At 32.5% G+C, this 9,719-nt stretch overlaps 1 pseudogene; it reads right to left on the bottom strand.

Moving 5' to 3' along the window:
• Positions 1 to 411: 411 nt before the first annotated feature.
• Positions 412 to 2,050, bottom strand: LOC149413619 (uncharacterized; annotated as a pseudogene).
• Positions 2,051 to 9,719: the final 7,669 nt, after the last annotated feature.

Here is a 9,719-nt window from a genome sequence, read left to right as displayed (position 1 = left end):
TTGGCCCACCTGCGTTGGAATCTGCCTATATCTGTCTTCTACACAAATCTAAAAGCACAATGACATTTGAGGCCATTTGCAAAAATTATGGTACATTCACATTATGACATTACTTTTGCCTCACCTTGTATTTGTTCCAAAAATCTGTCCCATATTCACTTTAGATAATCTCTTATATGGGTCATTCCGCCGTTTCGTTCAAATTTGCCTGTTTCCGCGGATTTTTTTTTTTTTGCCTTTTTACTATATATTTTTATAGAAATGGGTTCCCGTACCTATCAGATGTATAAAAGTGAAAAGGGCACCTTTGTGTGACACTTGGATTCGAAGAAAATTGATGGAAGGTAATGAAGGTGTGGATGGTAATGAAAAACTGTTGGATGGTAATTTAAAAATTTGGATGGTAATGAAGTTTGGTAATGAAATATTAATAGATGGTAGTGAACATGTTTAAGGTTCTTAAAATGTCTGTGAATAATGAAATTTGAATAGAAATTGAATAATAAAATAGATTTCAAATCATGCTAAGTATCATTTGACGTGGTGAGCGGATTAGGAAAAAGAAGAAAAACCTATTATAGTGAAAAACTAAATGCTTTATTCAGACTTTTGAACATTGGAGACAATAAATACATTTTTTCATACGTAATCAGTTCTGCTTACTTATGCTTTTGCAATATCTGTATGAATTGTTAAAAAATAATGGAAAAATAATTCCTATATTGACTAGATGGCGAATCAGATAAGAAGTGAATCGTTGCAAGCGATGGAACCAAATCCTGCGCCATATTCAGAACAGGTACTAGATGTGCCCATATAGCTGAAGCATCATGATTGAGGCACCGACTCATCGTGCAAAATGATTTGGTTGAAGGAAGACCCGTCTGGCTGTCTACATAGTAAAGTACTCCTGTATGAAGAGAGACTTGTCCTCGGCTGCCACCAAAATGAAAGGACTGAATTTCTTCATGGTATTTCAACCAATAGTTCTCGCTAAAATCAAAATGTATGAGAACCTCCGTGTCTGTCAGATTATCTTTCAATTCTCTGATAGCGGAGTACTGCATTACGATGTTTCGTGTGTGTTTTAAGAAAACATCCATGGTGGCATCTAACTTTTCGATTATTTTACGAGGGTTGTCCTCGAGCTTCTTTTTAGTTGTTATGGTTTTCATTTTCTGGATTCCATCCTTTCCCCTGTAGGTTTGTTTTTCTATTGTCCACTCATAGTAGTTAATGTTTGTGCTGTTATTAAATTCTCCGTAATTCAATGTTTTATTTTTGCATGAACTACATGATCTTTCTAGACATTCTTTATTATTAGTATCGCAACACAGGCTTTTCAATACTTCTGTCGCTGATCCTTCTACAATTATCTTTGCTTTCTTCAGAGCTTTAATGAGAAGATCAACGTTACAGTGAAGTTTGCATTGGCAAGTGTCTCGTTCTTTTTTGGGGAAAACAGTCCAGTAGGGTCTATATTTACAAAAAGTCGAATAGCTGATTTTTTGTTGTTCTTTGCAGAATTTGTCGTGGAGGTTTTTGAAGTTATCTGTAATATATCTTTTCTGTTTTTTAAACCTTTGCGTTTCACAAATTCTTTTTTTCCGGGAGCTACCCGGCTATTTACATCTTCTTCAAAAAAATCTTGTATCTTCCGTTTTATTTCATTTGTTTTGTTATTCTTGTTTTCAGCTAAAGTCTTTCTGATTTGAAAGGGAACTTTACTGAGTACTTTATATTTCTTTAGCTTGTTCTTGTCTCTCAGTATTTCATTCGCAAACTGTCTTTTCTCTGTTTTTTTTAAAGCCTTGTATTTTTCATTTAATCCTCGAGACAGCGATTCACTGAACAACAATTTCTTTTTTACATCTTCGACTTTATTCATTGGGATGTATTTAACTATGTCGTTTACTTTTTTCTCTACTGTATCTTCGATTGGTCTATTTACGTTTTGTAGCTGCAACGCCTTCAATTTCTTTTGTTCGTTTCTTTTCTCGTTCCTGAGTTTGCTTATCTGGTCCTGTAACGTCTTAATGATTTTCAATGATCTATACCTCAATTTTCTAACATTTGTTAGACCACGCACATTTTTTTAATGATTTGTTGTTCATTCTCGACTGCGAGAGGGTCAGGATCTAGAGTATTTTGCACATTATTGGGTACTTCCTTGACATTTTCATGAATTGGAGGCATATTTTCTACTGTAATCGTTTCTATTTTACGCTGCTCCTCTTTTTTCTTCCAATAATTTACAGAGTTCTTTCGCCATCTTCGTCTTTGCTCTCTCTGGGCTCTTTCACTCATATCTTCAATGCTGCAAATCTTTTTTTGCGCTTTTCGCATTAAGTATCTTTTTTTTTCTTTCGCTTTCTGAAGACTGTACAGTTCCGGATTGTTTTTAATCTCAGCATATTTTTGTTGCTTACGCAGCCTGTCCTTGGATAACTTTTCTTCTTTTTTCAGTTTTTTATTTAACTTTGCCATTGTGGATTATGGTGTTTAGCCTGTAACAAATAATAAAGAAAAATTATCATAAGTATCGGATCAAGTGAGAAGTTGAATAACAAATATGGATAATTTCAATTTCGTTACTTTTACAGGAGAGCCCAAAAATTGTTACACTACTTTTATATCTTTGTTTAATATTTTTTTCCCTAAATGATTTAAAATCTAACAGTAATGATATGGTTTTTTAATCAAGAAATTTGCGTTGGACTCTTAATAATGCCCTTTATATAGATTTTTGTTCAAATCTGGATTTGTTTAGAAACTTGAAATTTTGTAAAAATTCATCTGTTTTAATAGACAACTGAAGTAATGAAGATAAGTAATGAAAATAATTGTGACTGTAGGGGAATAGTTAAACCATTTGTTTAATATATTATTCGTTTACATTTGAATAATTATAATTATATCATTGAATAAAAAAATCGATTTTCAAATAAAAATTCGCAGGGTAAATTTTAACAGATTGTTTTTCCATATCAGTAAATAGATAAAACGAAAATATGTATTTCACCAAAACTGAAATTATCCGACGCTAGAACGCAAGAAACTGCTTTTATTGATAATATTAACTTTTATGAACCCCCAAACATGGTCCCAGATGCACGTAAAAATAACCCTTACAAATTTATCATTACCCTCCACACCTCTAAATTACCATCCGGCAAAAAATTTTACGATACGGAAGGTAATGAGACGGAGGGTAATGAGGTTTTGACAATCTTTCCTTAATAACTCGCTTAATAATGAAATTACAAATCTTTATGTTTCAATAAAAAATAGTCCGACTAATTATAGTTTATAGGTTCATGATTCGAATTTTTAAAACATGTACTTACTTTAAAAAATGCTGGAAGGTAATGATGCCTGGTCGGTGACAAAGTCGTTTTCGAGCACGGAGATCGCAAATATTTCTTTATTCAGCGACGCACGTCCTCCCCCGTCCAGATATAGCGGTACACTGATTAGTAACGGAGGCGCGGGGTGGGGTACAGCTGACGAACAGTGACAAACACGGTCACAATTTTAATTACCGCTTTGGCGGAAGACGACAGCGATTTTTTCTGGACAAAAACAAAATCTCAATTCTTTCTATGATACAGTAACTTTAAAAATAAATTAAACACCAATAAATATGCAAAATTAGTTGTACATTCAGGTCGATTAATGAATGTAGTGATTTTACTAGTGTAAAATGTTCTTATTTATTGATCAATTTACCGGTCCCTCATTTACACGGGGAAGGTAATGAGATTTTAGCATGTTTTTTGTATACCATAAAGTTATTAAGTAACAAATGCCTAATCCGGTAAATACTACTTTTTCCTTTTTTAAATAACTACATTTTCCAATAAAATTTTCTTGAAAAACATTATTTTTCATATGACTTTTTTGCAAGAACATGCGATTTGAACGAAACGGCGGAATGACCCATAACCTATAGTACTCAATGATCCAAATATAAAGGCAGCGATTGAAAACAATTTGGTTCAAATATATTTTTTTTCAAATATAGCAAACGACTACTAATAACTACTTTTTTTTATGTGACACCTCACAAGAGCGTCCCTGCCTGTGCAAGTATACAGACAGGGGAACTATGTCACCACCCGGTTGGGCGGCGTTGTGAGGCGGAATAAGGTAGGGGCTGTAGGAAGGGATTTGTTAATGCGGGCCTTGAAGAGGCTCGGATTATAGGAGAGAGGAAAAACAGATGCCGGTAGCTCTACTAATAAACGACTATATATAAATACTTCATCGGGAAATGAACTGATATCAAGCAAATCAATTAAATATCTACAAAATGAGTTAATCCACCCACTGACGTATCTTATAAATTTGTCAATATCAAATGGTATTTTTCCTGCTTGTCTTAAAATTGCTACGATCATTCCAATATATAAAAACGGTCCCAAAAATGATGTATCAAATTATCGACCAATTAGTATTTTAACTACACTATCAAAAATATTAGAAAAAGTTATAAAAAACAAATGCTTACATTTTTGGATTCTAATAAAATATTATCATCTACGCAGTATGGTTTTAGGGAAAACCTGGGTACTGGTGACGCTATAGTTAATGTAACAAATACAATTATCAGAAAATTGGATGAAGGCAAAAAATGCCTAGCAGTTTTCATTGATCTTCAAAAAGCTTTCGATACCATTGACCACGAAATACTGTATTTAAAACTAAAAAAAATGGAATAACCGAAACAACCCTAAACCTACTTAGAAGTTACTTAACGGGAAGAGAACAATTTGCACAAATTGGTAAAAGAAGGAGCAAAACTCTACCAATTAAGTACGGTGTCCCCCAGGGAAGCGTATTAGGACATATACTATTTCTAATTTACATAAATGACCTTGTGAATCTTCCCATCAAAGGAAACATAATGAGCTTTGCAGATGACACTGTAATTATATTCCATGAACATGATTGGACAAGCACATATAAGGAGGCTGAACATGGCCTAACTGTTCTTCAAAACTGGCTTAAAGCAAACTCCCTTACATTAAATGTGAATAAAACCAAATATTTAATTTTCTCCAAAAACAAAAGAGGACAACCAATGAATGAGCATATACTCAAACTACATGAATGTCAAAAAAAATTTCCTCAATGTTCCTGCTCGATTATAACTCAAACCAAAAGCATAAAATATCTTGGTATTGAAATTGACGATAAACTACACTGGGATTCACACATTGATCGAACTTCAAAAAAGTTAACTAAACTCATCTACTTCTTCAAAAAATTACGGAACATTTTGTCAGCTAGGGATTTAAAGAGAGTTTACTATGCTTTATGCCACTCCAAATTGGAATATGGAATAATAGGATGGGGCTCAGCAGTATCAAAACATATAAAACAGCTGAAGGTAACTCAGAATTGCATCATAAAGACCATACTAAAGGTTCCCATAAGGACGTCAACAACAGAAATTTTTAAACAATTTGACGTTCCAAGCATACAGAAAATCTATGCCAAAAACATTTTGGTACAACACCTCAAAAATAATTCTCAGGAAAACACCTCACATACTCATAAAAAGAGAGCCAAACAAACAGAGATACTAACTATACCAAAGTGTAACTCTACCTTTGGACAAAGAAGCTCTGAATTTTTAGCAGTAAAGGTATATAACAAACTCCCACTTAGTATCAAACAAATCAAAACAAAAAACAACTGCATTAAGAACATTAAATCTTGGCTTAAGGAATTACCGGAAAAAGAACTTACTAGCATATTTAAAACATCGTCGTAGAAGTTTCTGGAAACCCTTACCCAAAACATGGAGTCATACCATAGAAGTCGCTGAATAACTTATCCAAAACCTAGTACCCCTCAGCACAGGATCTCCTAGTGAGGAGGACTATGAATATAATCAACATCTATTTTTTATATATATATTCTTATAAAAATTTTAAAAAAATGTATAATATAGCTACTAAATAAAAAAAAATAAAATAAAAAAAAAATTATGGCTTAATATAATTTCATTGTATTTTCATTAACTTCGTTTAAATTTAAAATTGTAATTGGAAGTGAAATGCCATTGACTTTTGTTTATTATACAATATTAAACACCAATTAAAACATTTGTTATTAATATTTTTAGTCAGAAGCGAATTTCCGCCTGTGACAGTTGTATTGCCTCCCAGGAGCATTAGCCCCGAGCAATTTGTTTGAGTTCGATACCTATTTAAATGTTAAATATGACGGTGAAATTTTATTAGATTTTTTTGATAGTTTGATCGTTTTATAGTTTGATGACTCGTCATTTATTTTTTATTAAAAAAAATATTAATATTCTTAAAGCTTCGAGTCTAGACACCAAAATATTTTAAAATCTATTAATATTGTTTGCGCAATTACAATTTTTACTTTTGTTTATCAGTCTCACTTGACACCTTTGGTGGATTAAGTTTATTAAACGCACAGTAATTGATTAGTTTAGGTAGCTATTATAACAGAAGAAAATTACTCTCAATTTTTTGATTGCGTGTTATAGATGTTTGATAGGATGCAATCAATTTGTTGCAGTCTATTTTCTGGTTATGACATTTTTGATTTATCTTTATCCGTTACAATAAACATTTATTTATTTACATTAAGGCGATACAAGACTCCAATAAGGAGGGTTCGAGGATCACATTTGAATTAATTCTAACAAATTCTTTACGAATATATTTATTTTTTAGTGCGATCCCTACGGATGTAAGTTTTTTATATGTAAGATTGATAAAAACATTACCTTACCATTAAAATATTTTTTATAAAACGATTTGAAATTTTTTTTAAAACCCATTTCTACTACAAAATTAGCGGTAAGCACAAGATTTAATTTTTCTAGACTATTGTCTAAAAAATATAATTATCTATTTTTTTTTTTTGTGTTTAATTCGTAGAACTCCATTTAATTTTTAATTTAATTTTATTTAAAATCAAATTCAATAATATAATTATTAAGTTCTGCAAGTATTTTTTGGTTTTTATTTTTGTTACAGCTGTTTCGGATTTCAAGGCCATTTTCAAACTGTCCTTGAAAATGGTTGCAGAACTTAATAATTATATTAATAAATTTTATTTTAATTAAATTTAAAAAATAAATAATTATCTAAGTTACGAATTTATTGATTAGTAATTTCCCGAGGGATCCCTCTAGAAACATGTGAGATTCTAGTAATGCATTCATAAGAAACAATTTAACTAAACTCCAAGGAAAGATACATTTTCTAGGCCTGCTAGGGCAAATTCGACCATAGGTCCGACCTTTACGCCAAGAAGCGCGCCGAATATTGTTTTTACATGACTTCATTAGTTATGTCGTTAAGATTCCCACTTTATTTTAGCGACTTGTGAGGGCAAATTCAACTGCAGGTCTATCCAATACATCCGCGCCGCGCTTTGCATATTTCTGTGCATCGCTTATTCGCTTACGCCGTTAAGGTTCCGACGTTATTTTGGGTATTTTTTTCTTAAATGCTTACAGAATAAACCATCTAATTTGCTAACCATTCCTGAGTTTCTTTAACCTGATAAAATGTGTATTTCTTTTACGTTTTTTATATACGAACCATGGTCCCAAATGCTCCCAACTATCCGGAGGCAGAGAAACTATGGCACCTCAGATCTGGTCACTAAACACGGCTAAAGCGTTTCAATTATGAATTGTGATGTTATATAAAGGAGTTTATAACTAGTGTGTAGATCTATTTATTTGTCTTTTTGTCTATGGTTTCTATGTGTGACACTTCCATCATTGAAGCATTTGAGTACTGGTCATTTTGCCAACCCTTCATTTTGGGGTGCGATCGAACCACCGAACCTTAAAGTTCAAATTTTGCTCAATAACCCAGAGTAAAGGAGCACCCAATTGGCTGAAGATCGACTAGTCTTCTCGCTTAAATCATTTTTTTTAACCGGAGAATTCATCCTTGGATTTGGAAATCACAAGACATCTGTTCATTTTGTGTCCGGACTGGCATATCTTATGAAAAGAGCTGATGACAAAGCTTCCCGCTCTCTTGGGGAAGGATGTTTATTTGTTTGTTATTTTCCGCAGCCGAATTCTGCGTGCCACGGAGTTAACCTTAAACATCGCCCGAAATTGCACGGTATCGCACAATAATTAACCCTATGATACAAGCCTTATTTTTGCCAGGCAGAATTCAATATTAAAATGTCTGTGTTTTTTAATATAAATCTAGAATGTTTAAATTGTTTTCATTCTGATTGTACATACCCAATCCCTTTACAAATGCAGTTGCAATCCAGTTCTCATGGCTATTAAATTTAAGAATATTGAAATTAATTGCTTATTATTTCAATTGTAATTTATTTAAATTGTTATCACATACTCCTACAATAACAGTGGTCTTTCATCAAGGCGATACTGAGAGTATCTACTACTCAGAAACGTTATATTTTACTCCGCAAATATGCCGTAGGTTAATATAAATATTATCTGAATTAATAATTTTATTTACCAATAACACAAAACACAGCAATTTCAACCCAACATAAAATTATTGAGTTTATTTTTCCGACATTAAAACGTGCAACAAATTTCCAATATAATAAAAATCTTCACAATATAATATTGTTCATTGAAATTTCATTCTGTGCACGAGGCTGCATCGATCCAAACGTACGATATGTCCTATATACTCTATCTACATGCAATTTACTTGTGCAGCAGAATAGCACTTCAGATGCAATACAGCCATAGCTTCGGGGGATTGAAATCATTTATGTCTGGTCTCCGTACCCAGAGGGAACAAGGAAAATCGTTTGTTTTTTTGTGGCTTTGTGGTTATTTTTAGACCATTCATAATATTTTACGAAGTGCTTGGCTCTTTCATACAATTCTACAATCTGTTTATATATAAGAACTTATGAAAGCTCCATCGTCAGCTTTATTCGGTTAACGCCTCTCACCAATAGCAATCCATAATTAATTATAATAACAATCCCTCTTGAGACGGGCAAAGTATATGTAAGCCTTTCTTATACAGGGTGTCTGGGTGTAAATTGCGCTAACTTCGGGAGGTGATTCTACATGATGGTAGAAGTTAAAAAGACAACTATCTTATTTCGGAACTCAATTTTTTTTTTCCCATACATACAATTTAACTTTCATGTCAACAAACTACCTGAAAACGTTGGAATTTCACAAGTCACATTTCTTTTTTACTTGCACTGTCATGTAGAATCACCCCCGAAGTTGGCGCACTTTTTTCCCAGACACCCTGTTTAGATGTACCTTGAAAAAAGAAAAAAATTGTTTTAAATTGTGTATTTTGTTTATTGTGTATTATGTTTTGTATTAAATTAATACATTTTGAAATAACATAAATTCGTCAAATAAAATGTATTGCGTTGCCGGGAATAGAACCCATGACATACGAATTGTAGCCAAGGATTGATGCCGTCAATTAATTAATTTTGCTTTCAATTTCCATATTTTAGTTTCTAATTTACATTCTATCAATTTATTTCTTTTCCGATTTTATGTTCGGGTTAAATCTTCCCCATAGGAAAAACTAAACCCTTCCACACACTTTTCCACAAATGATCATCTAGACAATCAATATTATGCAAGTGCATTATTTAAGCAAAATAAATACAAAACAATACAAGAACAACACGTCAACTCACCAGAGATCAAATGGGAAAATAATTCACCGACTACAGATATTTTC

The sequence above is a fragment of the Hesperophylax consimilis genome, chromosome 21 (assembly GCF_061612785.1).
Source record: "Hesperophylax consimilis isolate HC1 chromosome 21, BYU_Hcon_1.0, whole genome shotgun sequence".
Taxonomy (NCBI): Eukaryota; Metazoa; Arthropoda; class Insecta; order Trichoptera; family Limnephilidae; genus Hesperophylax; species Hesperophylax consimilis.
Note: the sequence above shows the minus strand (reverse complement) of the source record. Positions and strands in the feature narration are given on the sequence as shown.